The sequence below is a fragment of the Pleurodeles waltl genome, chromosome 1_2 (genome assembly GCF_031143425.1).
Source record: "Pleurodeles waltl isolate 20211129_DDA chromosome 1_2, aPleWal1.hap1.20221129, whole genome shotgun sequence".
Classification (NCBI taxonomy): domain Eukaryota; kingdom Metazoa; phylum Chordata; class Amphibia; order Caudata; family Salamandridae; genus Pleurodeles; species Pleurodeles waltl.
The window spans coordinates 789823585-789844970 of NC_090437.1; positions in this window are offsets into that span (position 1 = coordinate 789823585).

The window sequence follows — 21386 nt, forward strand, 5'->3', positions numbered from 1 at the left end:
AAACCGGCCCCAGCTGTTCCCACAGTGGCTGACGGGGCTCCTGAGGAGGAGGCTCCCGAGCCAACTGGGAAAGACATTGCCGCCCTAGGTGACTTACCTGAGCTTGCTGGCTGGCAAGTTGAGGGTGGACCCACCAGGGAGGAATTCTGCAAGGCGCAGAAAGAATGTCCCACTCTGGAAGGTTTGAGGAAACAAGCCTCAAACCAGGCAGCAGGCGACGCCTCTGGCGATCACCACCTATATTGGGAGAATGATCTCCTCTACAGTGAGCCTAAGGTTCCGGGCTTTGGGGCAGCACGTATGCTGGTGGTCCCCCAATGTTACCAAACCTTCCTACTGGGTCTGGCTCACGACATTCCCCTGGCAGGACATTTGGGGCAGGGCAAGACCTTTAACAGGCTTGTCACCCACTTTTATTGGCCCAAAATGAGGACACACTCAGACAAGTTCTGCAGATCCTGTCCTACCTGCCAGGCCAGTGGTAAAGCAGGAAAAAGGGTTAAAACCCACCTGATTCCACTTCCTGTCGTTGGCACCCCCTTTGAAAGGGTGGGCATCGACATTGTTGGTCCCTTGGACCCCAAAACTGCCTTAGGCAACAGGTTCATCCTGGTTTTGGTGGACCATGCCACCCGTTACCCAGAGGCAATCCCTCTGAGGACAGTAACTGCACAGGTGGTGGCCAGAACCCTGATGGGGATATTTACCCGTGTGGGATTCCCCAAGGAAATAGTGTCTGACAGAGGCACTAACTTCATGTCTGCATACATGAAGTCTCTGTGGGATGCATGTGGTGTAACTTACAAGTTCACCACACCCTATCACCCCCAGTCGAATGGTCTTGTGGAGAGATTCAACAAGACCCTGAAAGGCATGATTGGTGGCCTCCCTGAGGCCATGAGGCGTAAGTGGGACGTCCTCTTACCGTGCCTTCTCTTTGCTTACAGAGAGGTCCCCCAGAGAGGGGTAGGGTTCAGTCCCTTTGAACTTCTCTACGGGTACCCTGTCAGGGGACCCTTAAGCATTGTCCAGGAGGGATTGGAGAAAGCTCCAAAGACACCCCCTCAGGATGTGGTCAGCTATATGTTGGCCCTCCGCAACCAGATGACCCGCTTCTGGAAAGAAGCCCAAGATAACCTTGAGGCCAGTCAAGAGGTGATGAAACAATGGTATGACCAGAAGGCCACCCTGGTAGAGTTTCAACCTGGAGACAAAGTGTGGGTAATGGAGCCAGTAGAGCCCAGAGCTCTCCAGGACCGCTGGTCTGGCCCATTTGAAGTAAAGGAGCGGAAAGGGGAGGCCACTTACCTAGTGGACCTCAAAACCCCTAGGAATCCCCTAAGGGTGCTCCATGTGAACCGACTAAAAGCTCATTTTGAGAGGTCGGAGATCAACATGCTTCTGGTCACAGATGAAGGAACGGAAGAGGAGAGTGAACCTCTCCCCGACCTCCTCTCTGCCCAAGAAGGTGATGGGTCAGTAAGCGGGGTCATTCTGTCTGACTCCCTGACTCTAAATCAGAAAGGAGACTGCTATGAGCTGTTGGAGCAGTTCTCCCCCCTGTTCTCCCTTACTCCTGGACTGACCCACCTCTGTGTTCATGATATTGACACTGGTGACAGTCTCCCTGTGAAAAACAAAATTTACAGGTTGTCGGATAAGGTGAAGGCCAGCATCAAGGAGGAGGTCTCCAAGATGTTGACTCTAGGGGTTATTGAGAAATCCAGTAGTCCCTGGGCCAGCCCAGTGGTATTGGTCCCTAAGGCTACTGCCCCAGGTGCGAAGCCAGAACTCCGGTTCTGTGTGGACTACCGGGGTCTCAACTCAGTCACACGGACTGATGCTCACCCCATCCCCCGAGCTGATGAGCTCGTGGACAGGCTAGGCGCTGCCAAGTTCCTGAGTACGTTTGATCTTACTTCAGGGTACTGGCAGATCGCCCTAACTGAGGGGGGCCAAGGAAAGATCCGCATTTTCAACCCCAGATGGCCATTACCAGTTCCGGGTGATGCCGTTTGGGTTGAAAAATGCCCCCACTACCTTCCAACGGTTGGTCAACGGGGTCCTAGCTGGCAAGGATGCCTTCTGTGCAGCCTACCTGGATGACATAGCTGTCTACAGTTCCAGCTGGGAGGAACACCTGCTTCACCTCAAGGAGGAGCTTCAGGCCCTGCAACAGGCAGGCCTGACCATCAAGGCCAGTAAGTGCCAGATTGGGCAGGGTTCCGTGGTGTACTTGGGACACCTAGTGGGTGGTGGCAAGGTGCAGCCACTCCAGGCCAAGATTGAAACTATCAAGGCCTGGCAACCACCCCGAACGCAGACTGAAGTGAGAGCCTTTCTAGGCCTCACAGGATACTACCGCCGATTTGTCAAGGGCTATGGTACCATTGTAACACCCTTGACAGAACTCACTTCCAAGAAACAACCTAGGTTGGTGAATTGGACAGAGGCTTGTCAGAAAGCCTTTGACGCCCTGAAGGAAGCCATGTGCACGGCCCCCGTACTCATGGCCCCTGACTACTCCCAGGAATTTATCGTGCAGACAGACGCTTCAGAGCATGGCATAGGGGCAGTCCTAGCACAGCTAAATGAGGAGGGCAGAGATCAACCAGTAGTCTTTATTAGCAGAAGGCTATTACCACGGGAACAGAGGTGGAGTGCTATTGAACGAGAAGCTTTTGCTGTGGTCTGGGCACTGAAGAAGCTAAGACCCTACCTGTTTGGGTCTCACTTCCGGGTTCAGACAGACCACAGGCCCCTCAGATGGCTCATGCAGATGAGGGGTGAGAATCCAAAACTCTTGAGGTGGTCCATTTCCCTACAGGGGATGGACTTTACGGTGGAACATCGCCCAGGGGTTGACCACGCCAATGCTGATGGTCTCTCCAGGTACTTCCGCCTTAGCGATGAGAGCTCCCAGGAGGTCGGGTAGCTCTCCCCACTTTCAGCTGGGGGGGACACATGTTAGACCTGACAGCCTTAGGGTAGTCACCCCTAACTTTTTGCCTGCCTCCCTCCACTTTTTGGACACTGTTTTTGCTGGTTTATAGACTCTGCGCACTTTACCACTGCTAACCAGTGCTAAAGTACATATGCTCTCTCCCTTAAAACATGGTAACCTTGAATCATACCTGATTGGACTATTAATTTACTTATAAGTCCCTAGTAAGGTGCACTTTATGTGCATAGGGCTGGTAAATTAAATGCTACTAGTGGGCCTGCAGCACTGGTTGTGCCACCCACTTAAGTAGCCCCTTTTTCTTGTCTCAGGCCTGCCATTGCAAGGCCTGTGTGTGCAGTTTCACTGCCACCTCGACTTGGCATTTAAAAGTACTTGCCAAGCCTAGAACTCCCCTTTCTCTACATATAAGTCACCCTTAATGTGTGCTCTAGGTAACCCCTAGGGCAGGGTGCTGTGTAGGTAAAAGGCAGGACATGTACCTGTGTAGTTATATGTCCTGGTAGTGTAAAACTCCTAAATTCGTTTTCACACTACTGTGAGGCCTGCTCCCTTCATAGGCTAACATTAGGGCTGCCCTCATACACTGTTGAAGTGGCAGCTGCTGATCTGAAAGGAGCAGGAAGGTCATATTTAGTATGGCCAGAATGGTAATACAAAGTCCTACTGACTGGTGAAGTCGGATTTAATATTACTATTCTAGAAATGCCACTTTTAGAAAGTGAGCATTTCTTTGCACTTAAATCCTTCTGTGCCTTACAATCCACGTCTGGCTGGGCTTGGTTGACAGCTCCTTGTGCATTCACTCAGACACACCCCAAACACAGGGTACTCAGCCTCACTTGCATACATCTGCATTTTGAATGGGTCTTCCTGTGCTGGGAGGGTGGAGGGCCTTCTCTCACACAAAGGACTGCCACACCCCCTACTGGGACCCTGGCAGACAGGATTAAACTGAAAGGGGACCTGGTGCACTTCTTAGCCACTCTTTGAAGTCTCCCCCACTTCAAAGGCACATTTGGGTATAAAACAGGGCCTCTGCCCTACCTCATCAGACACTTGCTGGAGAAGAAACCTGAACCAGAACCTACATCCTGCCAAGAAGAACTGCCTGGCTGCTCCAAGGACTCACCTGCCTGCTTTCTACAAAGGACTGCTGCCTTGCTGTTGCCCTGCTGCCTTGCTGAACTCTTGTCTGGCTGTGAAAGTGCTCTCCAAGGGCTTGGATAGAGCTTGCCTCCTGTTCCTTGAAGTCTCAGGACCAAAAAGACTTCTCTCTTTTACTTGGACGCTCCGTGCGCCGAAAATGTCGACGCACAGCTTGTTTCGCGGCGAGAAAAACACCGCACTCCGACGCTGATCGACGCAACGCTCACGGGACGATCGAAGATCCGACGCACGGCCTCGCAAGGACAACGCCGCCCGACCGCTAGAGGAGAAATCGACGCGCCGCCTGCCGTGAGATCGTAATTTCAACGCGCAGCCCCGCAGACCGACGCGCAGCCGGAGAACAACCAGGAAAATCCACGCACAGACCCGGGACATCTGGTAATCCCCGCGATCCACAGAAAGAGACTGTCCGCGCGCCGGAAACCGACGCCGACTTCCCCGCGTGGAAAATAACGACGCAAGTCCGTGTGTGCTGGGGAGAAATCGACGCACACACACCTTTTTCCACGCACCTCTTCGCTTGTGGCCCTCTGAGGAGATTTTTCCACTCCCAACCAGGTACTTGTGCTTGAAAGAGACAGGCTGGCGGTGCTCCAACGAGCATTCTGACCGCGGCGGTTCAGCCGCGTTCAGAAGCGGAAAGTCAGCGGTCTCCCGCCGACTTTCCGCTGCTCGTGTGAATCCTCCATGGCTGCGGAGCACGCTCCGCAGCCATGAGGATTCCGACCCCCCCTACCGCCATCCTGTTCATGGCGGGAAAGCCGCCATGAACAGGATGGCGGTAGGGGGGGTCGCGGGGCCCCTGGGGGCCCCTGCCGTGCCCATGCCAATGGCATGGGCACGGCAGGGGCCCCCGTAAGATGGCCCCGCAAAGTATTTCAGTGTCTGCCTTGCAGACACTGAAATACGCGACGGGTGCCACTGCACCCGTCGCACCTTCCCACTCCGCCGGCTCGATTACGAGCCGGCATCCTCGTGGGAAGGTCGTTTTCCCCTGGGCTGGCGGGCGGTTTTTCAGCAACCGCCCGCCAGCCCAGGGGAAAACTTGAAATACCCGCCGCGGTCTTTTGACCGCGGCGCGGTATTTCGGATGGGGGAATTCTGGCGGGCGGCCTCCGCCGCCCGCCAACATTGGAATGACCCCCTTTGTTTGTATTCTAAAGACTTAAGACACTTTATATCACCTCCCTGTGATATTTCTACAATTTTCTACTGCAACTTTATTTCTTTTTGACCTACAATTATCCTGATAAATATTATATATTTTTCTAAACACTGTGTGGTGTATTTTTGTGGTGCTATATGGTGGTATTGTATGATTTATTGCACAAATACTTTACACATTGCCTTCTAAGTTAAGCCTGACTGCTCGTGCCAAGCTACCAGAGGGTGGACACAGGATAATCTTGGATAGTGTGTGACTTACCCTGACTAGAGTGAGGGCTTTTGCTTGGACAGAGGGTAACCTGACTGCCAACCAAAAACCCCATTTCTAACACATTTGTATTAAGAGTTTCTCAGTTTTTGTTGAGTGTCTTTTTGACCTTATGATGTAGAATTAAAGGATGTGTGATGCTTACACCTTTATCATCCTTTCTGTGATTTCCTCCCTGTATGAGAGCAACACAGTTTTTATACTTTGCTCTCTTAAAAACTTGTCTGTACAAATGTTTAGGGTACCCCTTCTCCAGTAGTCTGCTCTTGAGTTCTGCCCATGTTGTACAAACTCTTCTGTGGTAGAGCACTTCCTTCTGACCTGTAAGAATTCCCCAAATAGGATAGAGTCCTTCTGGCAGTTTGGGTAAAAGCTGAGGTGTTGTAGTACTGTATTTCTTGCAGTTGTTTTTCTATATGTAGATGTCCTTGTGTCCCCAAAATCCATACGTCTAAAATTTCTACCTTGTTGTTGCTGTATTTGGCAGTAAACTTAAGATTTTTGTCAATCAAAGAATGAATTCCTGAAGAACTTGCTCTGCTCCTGTCCATACAAAACAAATCACCTATAAATCGGTGCCAGTGCTTTACATTCTTATGGAACAGGGCAACCTCATTATAGATGAGTTTACAGTTGTATTTTCCTATATAGATGTTTGCTATGCTTAGGGCACTAGATGCCCCCACTGCCAGAAGAATCTGTTGTGCACAAGGAGTAAATACTGCCCTAGTTCCTGCATTGTGGCTGGTCTGGGCAAACTGGTTGCTACTGTGTGGCACTCTGAAGTGTACTCTCCAAGACCTCCCAGAAGAGACCCACACCTTCTATCTGTGTCTTTGGAGAGGAGTACCCTCTTAAGTGCATAGATCCTCTGCTGGATGTCAAGACACAGCAGCAGCGCAGGCGTGGAACTAAGTATTGTACCTGGAGACCTGATTTGCCTGTTGCAGAGCCTTTAAAGCACTGACCTCATTCAAGGAGTGTGGCCCTTCATCGTGGGATCACAACACATACAAGTGTCTTGTTGGGAGTGCGCAGATTCACTGGTTGCAGGACCCCATGTGGCCCGCCTTTGTTGAGCATGCCGCATTTCTCTTGTGCAAAACCTGACTGCATGCTCATTGTGTGCGGTGTCCGATTCACTGGTTACGACCTTTGGAGCTGGGGCTTACCTGGAGCAGTGTTGCATTCTACCTTGTGTAGCACCACTGAATTTGTGTCTTTGTATGTGTGGACCAGAATAGTCTGGTGCAACTCAAATCATAGCGCATCAGAAGTTGTGCATAATTCCAGGGAGTTATGGCATTGTTAACTTTCTGTGTGTGTCTGGATTTGTCTGGTACGATCAACTCATTGCACACCATATCTGCCACATTCCAGGGAGGTACAGGATTGGAACTTTTCGTGGGTGATCAGAATCATCTGGTGCGACTCAAGACATTGCGCACCAGATGATGTGCCTCCTTCCAGTGAGGTGCAGATTTGATAACTCTTTGTGTGGATCTGGGACTGTCCAGGGCGGCTCAAGTCATTGTGCCCCAAACACTGTGCCCCCTTCTGTGGATGTGCGGAATTGCTAACTATTTGTGCATTCGAGTGCGTGGCTTTGCACCTCTGTGAATAGCATGTGTACCAAAGAGACCCTATCCCCATGCTTCACAGACTGGGGCCCGCTGGAAGGCACAGGGCAGAGACCCCTGAATGAACTTTCTGATTGGAAGCCAGACCTCCAGTTGTCGACTGTTGCCTGATCAGCCATTATCTCTATCTCCCCCCATCTTTTCCCTAGAGTCTAGAATACGTGTAATTCTGGCTGCGAGTGGCCTAGGATCTGGGGAAAGAGTGTGTTCATCTTCAGTTCGTGGGGGGCATAACTGGTTGGAGGGTGGAGAAAGTTTTGGGCCCAGTGGGTCTGATAGCACAGTGACCACTAACCAGCAGGATATGCAGTGCACCACATTAGGGTGCTGGGAGTGAGTGTGTGCGAGTGCATGTTACTAGCCTGCCTGATATCCATGGCACCGAGTAGCAGTGCAGAGGGAGTAAGTGGGAGTGATTGCCAATGACTAACTACACGGCCCAGCAGTGTTGCCGTACAAGTTGTTTCCTTGTCAGAGGACTATTACGGTTGACATTGGGCTTTATCTGTGTGGTCTATGCTGCATAGCTATTTAAAGTGTTGCATTTATCTGTATGTACACATTGCTATTGTTGTGCAGCGGAGTTCACTCTGTAGCTGTCTTATATTGAATTGAGTTAATCGCTAGGTTAGGTCTTGTGCTGACAACGCGTTGGCACCTCATGAGGGTGCTGGGAGGGAAAGCATTATTTTCCTCACATGTGCTTAGTGCTAATGTCAGTTTAACACAATTAGGCCTAGTACTGCTGGTGATATATCTGAATGTGATATATTCCCATATTCACATAATATTCATGTTGTGTGTTGAATGCAAACTTTATTTACATACACCTTGTGTAAAGTTTATTTTGTGCCGCTGAGTGTATTTGTTGTATGGTGATGCTGTGCCACTGATTTACATATTGCTACTGTGATAAGCCTGACTATGCTGTGCCATGGTACCCAAGGATGTGTGCATTCTTCCTTCATGATAACAAAGACTGTTAGAAATGGGGTATTTGTTTAGCAGTCAGGTTAACCCCTGTCCAAGCAAGGACCCTCACCCTTGTCAGGGTAAGTCACACACAATCCAAATTATCCTGTGCCCACCTTCTGGTAGCTTGGCACTAAGCAGTCAGGCTTAACTTAGAAGGCAATGTGTAAATTATTTGTGCAATAAATCATGCAATAACACAGTATAGCACCACAAAAATACACCACACAGTGTTTAGAATAATATATAATATTGATCTGATAAGATGCATGTCAAAACGATTAAAATGCAATAAGTATATTTTGGAATATCGCTATAAAAATGATTTAAAGTGTCTTTAGTCTCTTAAAAGCAATAAATGTCTCTTTCAAGCACAAAGTTCTTGGTTTGCGTTCAAAATCTCTTCAAAGAACCACAAAGGAGGAGATGCGTGGAAAACAGGGAGGTGTGCGTCAATTTCTTGGGCTGCACACGGCGATGCGTCGTTTAGTTTTCACAAAGAGAAGGCTTTGCGGCAATTTACGTGCTCAGTCTTGGATCCTCTTTGCGTTGCGGGGTTTTGGACGATGCGTGGATTTCTGGTGCTGACAGGACAAGGTCACAGGGGCTGCATCGATCCGGTGGGCGTTGAGTGGAAATTTCTATCGCACGGCAGGGGCTGCGTTAATTCCTCTCTGGAAGTCGAGCTGTGTCGTTCTGGCTCAGCTGTGCGTCGATCCAGTGGGCCATGCGTTGAATTTCCAGTCGCTACGCTGGCGCTGCGTAGATGTTCTCATTGTAAAGTCGGGCTGCGTCATTCCGGTTCGGCGTGGGGTGAATTTTTCACCATGATGCAGGCTGTGCATCGTTTCTGGCAGGCTGTGCATCAATTTTTGCAGCACAAGGAGTCCTTCTTGTTGAGATGAAGTCTTTTTGGTCATGAGACTTCAGGGAACAAGAGGGAGGCTCTACCCAAGCCATTGGGGAGCACTTCTATGCACAGCCAGAGAGCAGCAAGGCAGCAGGGCAACAGCAAGGCAGCAGTCCTTCACAGAAAGCAGTCAGATGAGTCCTTTGGGCAGCCAGGCAGTTCTTCTTGGCAGGATGCAGGTTCTGGTTCAGGTTCTCTTCCCCAGAAAGTGTCTGTAAGGTAGAGTGTCTATCTCAGAAGTGTCTAAGTTGGTAGGGTCAGAGACCCTGATTAAATACCGAAATGTGCCTTTGAAGTGGGGGAGACTTCAAAGAGTGGTTTAGAAGTGCACAAGGTCCCCTTTCAGTTCCATCCTGTCTGCCAGGGTCCAGTAGTGGGTGTGGCAGTCCTTTGTGTGAGGGCAGGCAGTGTAAAACAAATTTAGGAGTTTTACACTACCATGACATATAGAACACACATGTTCATGTCCTGACTTTTACCTACATAGTACCCTGCCCTATGGGCCACCTAGGGCCTACCTTAGGGGTGACATATATGTAGAAAAAGGGGAGTTTAATGCTTGGCAAGTACTTTTAAATGTCAAGTCAAAGTGGCAGTGGAACTGCACACACAGGCACTGCAGAGACAGGCATGAGACATGGTTAGGGGCTACTTATGTGGGTGGCACAACCAGTGCTGCAGCCCACTAGTACCATTTAATTTACAGGTCCTGGGCACATGTAGTGCACTTGACTAGGGACTTACAAGTAAATTAAATAAGCCAATTGGGTATGAGCCAATGTCATCTTGTTTTAAGCAGAGAGCATATGCACTTTAGCACTGATTAGCAGTTGTAAAGTGTGCAAAGTCCTAAAGCCAGCAAAAATTAGGTCAGAAACAGAGAAGGAGGAAGGCAAACAGTTTTGGGGTGACCCTGCAGAAAGGCCAATTACAAGAAAGACCAATTCCTTCATCTTCACCTAGCCACATTCAGATGAAGGTGACATGGAGTGGACCCAGGGTTCCGGCATGGGATATATGGCAAAACAATTTATCCAGAAATCATAGTTTGTAATGAACCAGCCATTGTTTATTTCAAGAGAGTAACAGGTGAAGTGAAAACCATTTCCATTCATCCAAGTCCAGCACCAACACCAGCTGTTTCCATCAACTCAAAATTCCAAAACAAGCACCAACAAATCTCAATGTAATCCAAACCCACCATAAAACATCAATCCCATTTAGCTCCACCACATGTTAATCTGGTTTCTATAAGAAAGCAATCATCTCTGGATTGGGACTTATTCTAGTGAGAACGTGAGAGTAATACAAGCCAGACTACACTATTTTCCACAAACCAGTGCAATGTGGGAGGCTGGATGGACTGGGAGTCATTAGGTCCATAAGAAAAAAAATCCAATCCTATGGAAACAGTTCCTAAAAAAGATAGATGTTGCTGAGACAACAAAATCTGAAATCATAGAAGGAAATGATGTCATCATTAGGACAAGCATTCCAGAAGCTTATAGTATTCATTCATCACCAAACTAAACCTCTGCTTAGCATCAGGAAGTGGGGGATCAATGGTAATCGGAAAGAGTTCATGCAGCTTAGCTCCACAGAAGTCACTTGAGGTGGGATCATTAGCATCATCTATTTGGTCACAAATGATCAAAGCCCTGTCATAACTCTGTTCAGCTAGGATATGCTGTACTCCCAAATGCATAATCTGGTCCATTTTTACTTTGGAAAACTAATCAAAATGTTGGAAATGTACTTCCTCTCTTTTTCTTTGGTGAAAGGAGAGGGTTTTTTCTAATTTGTTGGAATCCTCATGTCCACAATTACAATCCAGACATATTTTCCAACTATTGTTGTTTTACAGTTTCAACGTAATGTGTTGAGAATGGTTGTCTGGACAATGGTGAGGAGCATTGTGCAGCGCTTCCATCTTATGAGAGACTTGTAGATCAGTTGTCAAATTACAGGCTACAGGTCTGATTTACAAAATGCGCTTTGTGATATGGTTTGTAGGACTGCAGTAACATTACAAGATGTACTACAATATGCTATTCACAAACTGAACTTTTGTAGTAACATACTTTTGAGTAAATGTACTACTTTTCTGTACACTTAAACTGTGTTTTTGAGGTAATATACACTTTTTATAGCAATGTACACTTTAGAACTAAGGGCCTGATTTAGAGTTTGTGGATGGGTTACTCTATCACAAATGTGACGGTTACGTCACCCATCATATTAGGATCTCCATATACTATTGTGGGATCATAATACAGCAGACGGTATATCTGTCACATTTGTGATGGAGTAACCCCTCTCTTCAAAACTTTAAATAAGGCTCTAAGGGCCAGATGTAGCAAACGTTTGAGAGTCACAAATGGGTTGCAGCGCTATTTGCGACCCCGCAAAATGGGACGTACAAATCCGGAGTACCAAATAGCGATGCGACCCATTACCGACTCGCAAAATTTGTGACCTGATTTTGCGACTTGCAATTAGGAAGTCGCAAACCGTATGCAAAAGCCAGTCGCAAATTGCGACTAGTCGCAAAAAGCCCATTTTGCACATCCAGATTACCACTGATTCAGAGCAGGTGGTAACCAGAACCAAAGTATTAAAGGAGACCAAGAAGGTATCTGGGTTACTCAAAATGGCTGCACTATACATGATTGCATGGAGGAGGAGAGTCCAGGCTGCCCAGCAGAGGAGGAGGAGGCAGAGACAGGAGAGGATATACCAAACCAGGCAGACACTATTTTAACAAACTGAGGATGAGATTTATGATAAATACAGACTAGGCAGCGCTGTTAACTTAGAGATAATTGGACTGCTGAAACCTCAGCTAGAACGCCAGACAATGCGTGGCAGCCCCATCCCCACACATGTGCAAGTGCTATGCTCACTGCACCTCTTGGCCTCATGTAGCTATCACGGAGTGATTGCAGTGGCAGGTGGGGTATCCCAAAGTGACCTCTCAAGATTCTTCAGACGTTTCCTACATGCCATACTCGCACACATGTCCAGATATATATACCTTCCCAGAAATGAGGCAGAAATTAACAGCACCAAGTTGGACTTCTACAGAATTGCCAACTTCCCCCATGAAATAGGGTGTGTAGACAGGACACATACACCAATTTGCCCACCAGCAAATCTGGAATATATGTTCCGCAATAGGAAATGTACCCACTCACTAAACATCCAGGTGGTATGTGATGCCCATAATGTCATTACTGACATTGTGGCTAAATATCCGGGGAGTACACATGACGTATACATATTCAGGCACAGTGGGATACACCAGCGCCTAAAACGTGGGGAGTTTGGAGAAGGATATTTATTAGGTACTGGTGAGTACAATCTGAAGCCTTACATACATGTTACTGTGTAACCCTGTGATGCCCTGCTAAATTTGCCTCTTTTGTCAAACGGGTGACAGTGCATATGCCCTGAGACCATGGATACTCACCCCATACCTAACACCTGGCAATCAGAATGAGAGACGATACAACATTGCACATCGGCGGACCAGAGCTGTCATAGATAGGACGTTCGGCTTGTTGAAGTCAAGATTCTGATGCCTGCACAAAAGTGGAGGTGCACTTCAGTATGCCCCAGAACCAGCATGCAAGATAGTTGCCACCTGTACCATCCTACACAACATTGCCACCAGACGTGGGCTATATCTCACCCCTGACGACACAGATTCAGAGGATGAGGAGCAAGAGCTACCACACCGACTGCCTGGGGATAGAAGCATCGCAATGGAGGGCAGACAGAGACAGAACCACATATCAACCCACTACATTGGCAGGTATGTAGCAGCTGTGGCAACACTCACTAATGTAAGACACACATTGCCCAGTTGTGTAGTTCAACAAATTAACCCTTTTATTGCAGGACTATAATATGGAAACAACTGTCAAGTATACTACAGGATGCAAAACAAAAGTGTAGTCTGACACATTACGTGCATGTGCCTCTGTAACACCACAAATCAGTAGCTCACAGCGTCCTGCGACTGCGGCCACCATGGCTCACTCCAGGTTGGTCCCCTGAGCCCTGCTGTGCACTGTTACTCCACAACACACGTGCATCATTGGCAGACACACTACTCACACTGGAGACCTCCTCACTGTCCTGCGGGGTATCCCCAATGCCAATTGCTGCCTGTCTGGTATCCAGCAGGTCCACGACATGGCTGATGCAGCAAAGCCCTTGAGCCACATCTCCTGCAAAATGCCCTAGTTCCACTTGCAGGCTAACAGTGCGCCTTGACAGGAAGGTTGTATTGGTAGCCAGACACACCTAGCCTGTCTAAATGGGCAGCAGTGTTGTGCTCCCTGCGCTGTGCTTGTGCCCTGTCAGCCACCAGTTCCCTGACCAAGTTGTCTATAGAGGTAGTCAGGTTACCCAAGTGAGCGTTCATTGTAGTGAACTGGTTGTCCACATTTGCTAGCCCATGCGTGATTGTGTTCTGCAGTCTTGAAAGGTTACGGTTCATTAACTGCATTTGTCTATTTTGCAGCCGGTGACTCTTCAATAAGGATGCCTCAAGTCCAAACAAATCCTCATCGGCAACATCTTCCCTATGCACAGACTCCATTGTGCATTGTCTACGCACTGCGCCAAAAGATAATACCTGTGATTGTCTCTCCCTAGGCATTGGCCCCGGTGTCCCAGTGGCTGCCTCCATACCCAGAGCAGGATCATCCATGTTCTCCTGTGCCAGTTGGATGGGTGGTGTTGTTCTGCACTCCCCTGCGGTGTCTATGGCAGCCTCATCCTGTGTGTCAGTGCCATGATCCTCTCCCTGCACAGTGGTGATGGTAGGAGGGCCTTGTAGGAGACCCGTGGGACATAGGGGATACACTGTCAGTATCGCACATATGTTTGATGCCTCAGAATAAACATTTCCCTATATTTGGACTACTGTACTGCATTGCCCATAATGCATTGTTCTATAGGTTGCAAAACTGTGAATGGAGCTAATCAGGAGGTGCCTGCTGATGTATACTGTGATTGTGTGCATGGTGCATAGGCTGGTGTAAATACCTTAATTTTGGTACTTACTTTTTGATGTTCCTGGTGCTGAACTGTCTAGGTCTCCAATGCCCAGCACAGCCTCCGGCTCCAGAGTTGTCTCCACCATGGTTTCGATGACTGTAGGGGGTGGTTCAGTAGATGGCCCTCCTCCAGTGCCATGCATCTCCCTCATGCGTTCCGCCACCCTCTCCTTGGTCCTGGAGCGAAGGTCATACCACCTTTTGCGGACCTCATCCAGGGTGCGGTGGCTGACACAGATGGCATTCATTTTGTTCAGGATGTCCTGCCAGATCTTCTTTTTGTGGCTGTCAGGGACACTCATTGCTGCCTTGCCAAATAATTCCTCATGGTGCAGGCAGCACTCCTCGGTGAGCACCTCCAACTCCTTCTCAGAAAACTTAAGTTTGCGTTTTCTGCCTCGACTGGGTGTCTCATTCTCCTGTGTAGCCATTGTCGCTGCAGCTCCTCTCACCTGGGTGTGGCTCTGCAGTTTGGGCTGGCTGAGCTCCTCCCTTTCCATGGGGTTACTTTCTGGTTCTGATGTCATCACTCAGAACCAGGAAGTGGGTTTTTCAAAAGTTTAATTTTCACCTGCATGCAATTTGCGAGTCAGTTGCAATTTGCAACACTGGACCACACCCTTGTGCAATTTACGACCTCTTTTTTGCGTTCCTACATCTGGCCCTAAGTCTCCACCGCCATTATTTTCTATGGGAGGGTGTTGCACCACCACTGGTTGGGCATCTGTAGTTTTGAACTCACTACAAAAGTATAGTTTATTACAAAAGTGCAGTTTTACTCAAAAGTGTAAACTTAATTAAACATGTAAATTACCTTTGTGAATCAGGCCCTGTATGTGGAGCATTGCAAAGTGGATTAAAAGGCTATTTCTTGGAACCAGTACTGCTGATGCTTCAAAGGTCAGCATGCAAAAATTGCAATGTTTTCCCTGTAGAAATCACAAGTAACTGCTCTGATGTGGGCAATTTCTGTGGTCAGAAGGACCGGCCTGTTTCCTTAAAATGCGGAGAAACTCAAAATAAAAAAGCTCTTGTTCCCCAAAATTTATCAATCTCACAAAGACATAACAGTGGATGATAACAATGTTACAACACCACAAGTGTGGCCTATGATTATCCTCAGGAACATTTTTCTGAAGTTGGGGATCAATCAATCAATCATAGCATTTGTAAAGCGCAGCATTTTCACCCCCAAGGGTATCTGGGTGCTGAGGAAGCCATGTTTCCATCGACAACCCACATCTTGAGTCTCCTTCTGAAGTCCGCCAGAGAGAGAGCTGTTTGGAGGTGGAAGAGCAGGCTGTTCTAGGACTTCACTGCTGTGTAGGAGAAGGGGTGGCCTCTGCTGCAGCTATGATGAATGCAAGGTGTGTGTGTGAATTTTAGCGAGGCATAGCGTACTTGTCTTTCTGGGACGTAGAAGCTCGGTTGATGGTTAATATAGGACAGCCCTAGGTTGTGGAGAGGCTTGTATTTGAGTGTGAGGATTCTGAAGTGGCATCTGTTCTGGACAGGGAGCCAGTGGAGGTTCCCGAGGTGTGGAGTGATGCTTGATTGCTTGGGGAATTTGAGGATGAGTCTGACTGTGGTGTTCTGTAGAGTCTGAAGTCTTTTAAGTAGCTTGGAGGACTCTCCGGCATAGAGAGCATTGTAATGCTCGAGGTGGCTGGTGGCCAGGGTGTGCATGACTGTCTTTATGGTATCCGTAGGAATCCACTTGAAGATTCAGTGGCGCATACAGAGGCTGTAGAAGCAGGAGGAGGCAACTGAGTTCACTTGTCGATAAATAGATAGTTGGCAGTCGAGGATGAAATATACATACTAGACTAACATCGAAAAGTAACAACACAATGTCTGTAGTTAAAATAATAACTGAACTAATTTGTATTATAATTTGGTATGCCAAGTGATGCTAATAAGCAAAAATTAACTCATGTGCTAAGAGCAAGGTAAGACAGGTAATCAAGGACACTTTTGGCCTGGTAGTGGTAAAAACAATAACTAATTCAAACCATTCAAGGTCAACCACATACTTGGAAGGGGTATTGCCATTTCCTTGAAGAATTAAATGCTAACCATGCTAACCTTTCATTACATAACTCAGCTGCATTGTAAGATTGAGAAGACTGCACTGCTTGTGTGGTTCACATGGAAAAAAAGATCCATATATACTAGTTTTCTGGGAATAGGTGACATGTTTTAGTTAATGAACACCAGTTAATTAATGGAACACAAGGGAGGGGACTGGGTAAAGTGAGTATTTTTAATGTTTGGGGACGTGCCTATGGGAGTGTCACTTGGTTTGACTTTTGTTAACTGCATGGAGGAATCTCTTGAATTTCAATTTACTATGACTCTAAGTACCTGATCTAGATTTAGGCAGACCATAATCCATCTGTCAGGATGGTGGAGGACATTACATAACATTGTCAGCCAAATTTAAAGATAACTGGCACAGTGGTAATCTAGCCAATGATGGTCCTGGTTAAGATGCAACAATTTTGATGGGTGGCCCTTTTTGGTTTTGACAGCCATTCACCAATCTTTTCTAAAAACAATTTCCTCAATTTGGAGCTTAAAAATAAATAAAAACTCTTACACCCTGGGGGGGCCATTCTTTGTCCCTCATCCCCAAATTTTACCTTACAGTGACAGCAGACGGAAAAATAATATCTCACAGTCTACCTCAAACTGGACAGTTAGAGTAATACCTTTCATTTGATGGCCCCTACTATGCTGAGCCATTGGAGGAAACCTTTATTCAAGGAGCCAACATGAGCTCAGTTGACAAGCAAGGTAGTTCCCCTGGCCATAAATATGCAAGGCAGACCATCAGTGTGGTAGATACGCGACCAAGTACCCTCCCACCATAATATAAATCAGTTTCTAAATCTCAATTTCTTTTACCTTTCTTGTTGAATAGGTCTCTCTCATCAAGAGGACAGAAAATCTGTAAAACACTAGTCAGAAGCCACCTACTTCCATGGGAAAGGAAGTACACATCTTTGGACAGGAAACAGTTGATTTATTTGAAAAATGGCTCACTAATGTGTCAAGCTGCTAATACAAAGTGAACAATGTGACTGACATGTTGGGCACAGCCAATTGGCCTTTAGTTATTGCTTCTGACACCAGATTATGCCCTGAACTCTAAGATCTCAAGCACCTCAATTAACTTGGTCTTTCAAGTGTTGTTTCTTCTTTCTTCCTTAACAGGCATTTTCTTCTGCAAGGTACTACCATAGTGGTTCTGTTTTGTGGTTCTACCGTGCCCTCTAGACAATGCCAGAGTAAAGTTGCCCCCCATTTTCATAAGGTATGAATTTTCCTTATTATAAATATTTTGGAACTATGGCGGTCATTCTGACCGCGGCAGGCGGCGATAGCCGCCCGCCATGCGGTTACCGCCATATGGCCGCTCTGCGGTCAAAAGACCGCGGCGGGCATTCTGGCTTTCCCGCTGGGTCGGCGGGCGACTGCCAAAAGAGCGCCCGCCGGCCCAGCGGGAAAGGCCCTGCAACAAGGAAGCCGGCTCCGAATGGAGCCGGCGGAGTTGCAGGGGTGCGACGGGTGCAGTTGCACCCGTCGCGATTTTCACTGTCTGCTAAGCAGACAGTGAAAATCTTTATGGGGCCCTGTTAGGGGGCCTCTTCACTGCCCATGCCAGTGGCATGGGCAGTGCAGGGGCCCCCAGGGGCCCCACGACACCTGTTCCCGCCACCATGTTCCTGGCGGTAAAAACCGCCAGAAACAGGATGGCGGGAAGGGGGTCGGAATCTCCATGGTGGCGCTGCTTGCAGCACCGCCATGGAGATTCAGCCCGTGCAGGGGAAATCCGGCGGGAAACCGCCGGATCCCCTTTTCTGACCGCGGCTTTACCGCTGCGGTCAGAATGGGCTGGGAAGCACCGCCAGCCTGTTGGCGGTGCTTCCGTGGTCCCCGGCCCTGGCGGTCTTGGACCGCCAGGGTCGGAATGACCCCCTATATGTGTTCTCTCTGTTTTGCATTCTTCTCTAGTGTTAGAAATTTGGTCTCTAGTTGGCAGAGGCAAGTCAGTTACACAACCTAAATTAACCTGTGCTCACCCTGTGGTAGTTTGGCGCAGAGCAGGCAGGCTTAACGTAACAGGCAGTGTGTAAAGTATTTGTGCAACACACACTTACAAAAATGCAATGCAAACACCACAAAAAGACTCCACACCCGGTTTGGATAAATAGGTGGTTATATTAAAAACACACTGAGGCCCAAATGATAAAAATGAAGTAATACTATTTAAAATATAACAATCAAGGATTGCAGATAAAAATAGTGCTCTGCACATTCTTCGTGTTACAAGGAATAGGAATGGTCTTGCTGGACCAGGTTACAGTGACCAATACCCAAGCTGTGCTCCTCCCGAGAGACTGCTGCCTGGAGACTCAGTGCCAGTACCTTTGAGGGGTGTCAACAGTCTCAAAAGTGGGTCCTACATTGTTGTGTCTTCCCCGACAAAGAAGACCCAGTGTAGAACATATAGGCCCTCATTATGACATTGGTGGTAAATGCCGCTGACCGCCGCGGTGACGGCCACTAACATACCGCCGCAGTGGCGAATATCCGTTTGCCATAATATCACACACACACACCAAACTGACAGAATACTGCCACTTACACAAATCTGCCAGCCCAAAGGTCAGTGGTAAAGTGTCGGTACTAACACCCATATTGTTAGGCCTAGAAAACAATGGCCACCACATTATGGCCCACGAATCACTAAGGCGGACATTCAAGGCAGTAAACCATTGGTGTTACACACCAGTGCGCTCATAATGGCCACCCAAATACAAAAACAACATAACATTGGCCTAAACGAAAATCACACACCTGACACTCATACACACACCATACCCATCCACACATAGCACTATAAAACACACACCCACATTACACACCACCCTTTATGAATGCCAATAGGCTCCACAAGAGTAACACGAAGACCACTGAGACAACTACACACACACCACAAACACCCATCCATCCGTCATGCACACTACATCCCACACCCCACCACATCACTTAACACCATCTGCACAACACACACCACACAACACCCATGTCACCACTAAGGCACCCCCATTTCACAGATGAGGAGTTGCGGGTCATGGTCGAGGAAATAGTCAGAGTAGAGCCACAGCTGTTTGGAGCACAGGTACAGCAAATACTAATTGCCAGGATGATGGAGCTATGGCAGAGAATTGTGGACAGAGTGAATGCCGTGGGACAGCATCCAAGAACAAGGGATGACATCAGGAAGAGGTGGAACGACATATGGGGGAAGATACTTTCTGTGGCAGCAAGGCACTAGTTCGCCATCCAGACCAATGGTGGTGGACCCCACCTCCTCCCCCACAGCTCACTGCATGGGAGGAGCAAGTCTTGGCAAACCTGCATCCTAGGTGTCTCACCGGAGTAGCCGTAGGACTGGACACTGGTGAGTCAATATTTACTACTTATCACCCCCATACTTGCATGCCATCCCACCGCCTCACCCTCACTCCCATCACTCCACTCCATCCCACACACTGCACCTACACATCTGACTAACCTCAATGCCAAGCCCTGCATGCTATACCAATCCGTGGACAGCCCTCCCAGCCCTGCATGGACACACATCATCAAAGCATGCACAGCATGGAGAACTAACACTCACATAATACATCACCATACACAAAGGTGGCAGGGCAACAGCAACAATAGAGAGGAAGCAAAGGATGTTCAATATGTCACAGACATGAAGTATAATACATCACTTACATCCCCACAGGTGCCCCAGCCAACCTCAGAGATGAGGAGGTGCCACGACTAACCAATCCCCTAACAAAAGATGCACCCACTGACAACAGTAACTCTGGGCTTCTGGATCTGGATGAACTACCTGGCCCATCAGGGACCACTGGTCAGTCGGGCACGCCAGCCTACTCACAGTCCACCACAGAGTCGCCCCCATCAGTATCTAACACCACAGCACCCACCTAATGTCCCCACACCTCTGTACCCAGGAAACGTCATTCAGCAGTGTGCCCACTTGTACAGGGACACCAGTCCACACCTCACACCCAAGACAAGCAGGGACCTGTGGTCAGTGGCAGTGGGCACACCCTTCAGGGGACAGAGGGGCTGGGAACAGGGACACTCGGAGTACTGCTGTGCACCAGGGGGAGGACAGGCTCAGGGAACCAAGTCTCGAGGAGGCACTTACTAATGTTCTGGGGGTCTACCAACAATCCCAGGAAAAGATGGGCCAGATCCTTACCAACATGCAGGAGAGCACGCAGCTGCAGGAGGTACACCATCAGGAGATCAGGGAGGATTTGCAGGCCCTCAACACCACGATGGTCTCCATAGCAGGGGTGCTGGCAGATATGGCTAACATCATGAGGGAATGGACAGCACACCAGTGGGCCCCTACCACTAGCCAGTCTACTGACCAGCCTCCCACTTCCATTGCAGCTAGTGGGCAGGAGGCCCTGCCACAGGACCCACAGGCCACCAGGACCCCTCCTCCTGCAGAAGGTGAACCACCCTGCTAAAGTTACCTGCGACCCAGAGAGAAGCCAGAGACACTTGCCAAGACCAAAACCACCTCCAGGAAATGAGACCCTCCTGATGTCCCCCTTGTGCCCCACCTTGTCACCTTCTCCACTTTGAACTGCCCTTGCTCCCATTCTAACGGCCCCTTGGACACTGGACCTGTGTTACAAACAGACTGGAACAATACTCTGGATATTCCTCAACCATCACCACATTCCATTGCACTTTTCTATCAATTATTTGCACTACAATAAACATCCTTGAACACAACCTGAATGAAAGTGTTTTATGTGATAAAAATGTGCATATATGGAAACAGTCACATCATGTGAAAATGATCTGAACACTGTGATAGCATACATTTAATGACCTGTATCTGTCTGTAGACATCACATCAGTATACAGTTGTCATATCACCAACATCTGCAAAATGAGAAGCCATAGGTGACAGTAAGTAGAGATGTGAAGGAAGTGAATGCCATCCTGCTACAGCCACACATAAAACATCAATAGTCAGAGGAATGGTCAGTTCCACTGTCTCACCTGTGTGCCATTGGAAGTATTGACGTATAACTGATGTTCTGTTTTCCACATCCTCATCCTCTGCCTCCTCATCCTTACTGACCTCAGGGTCCACTGCTGCCACAGGGGCATTTCCATT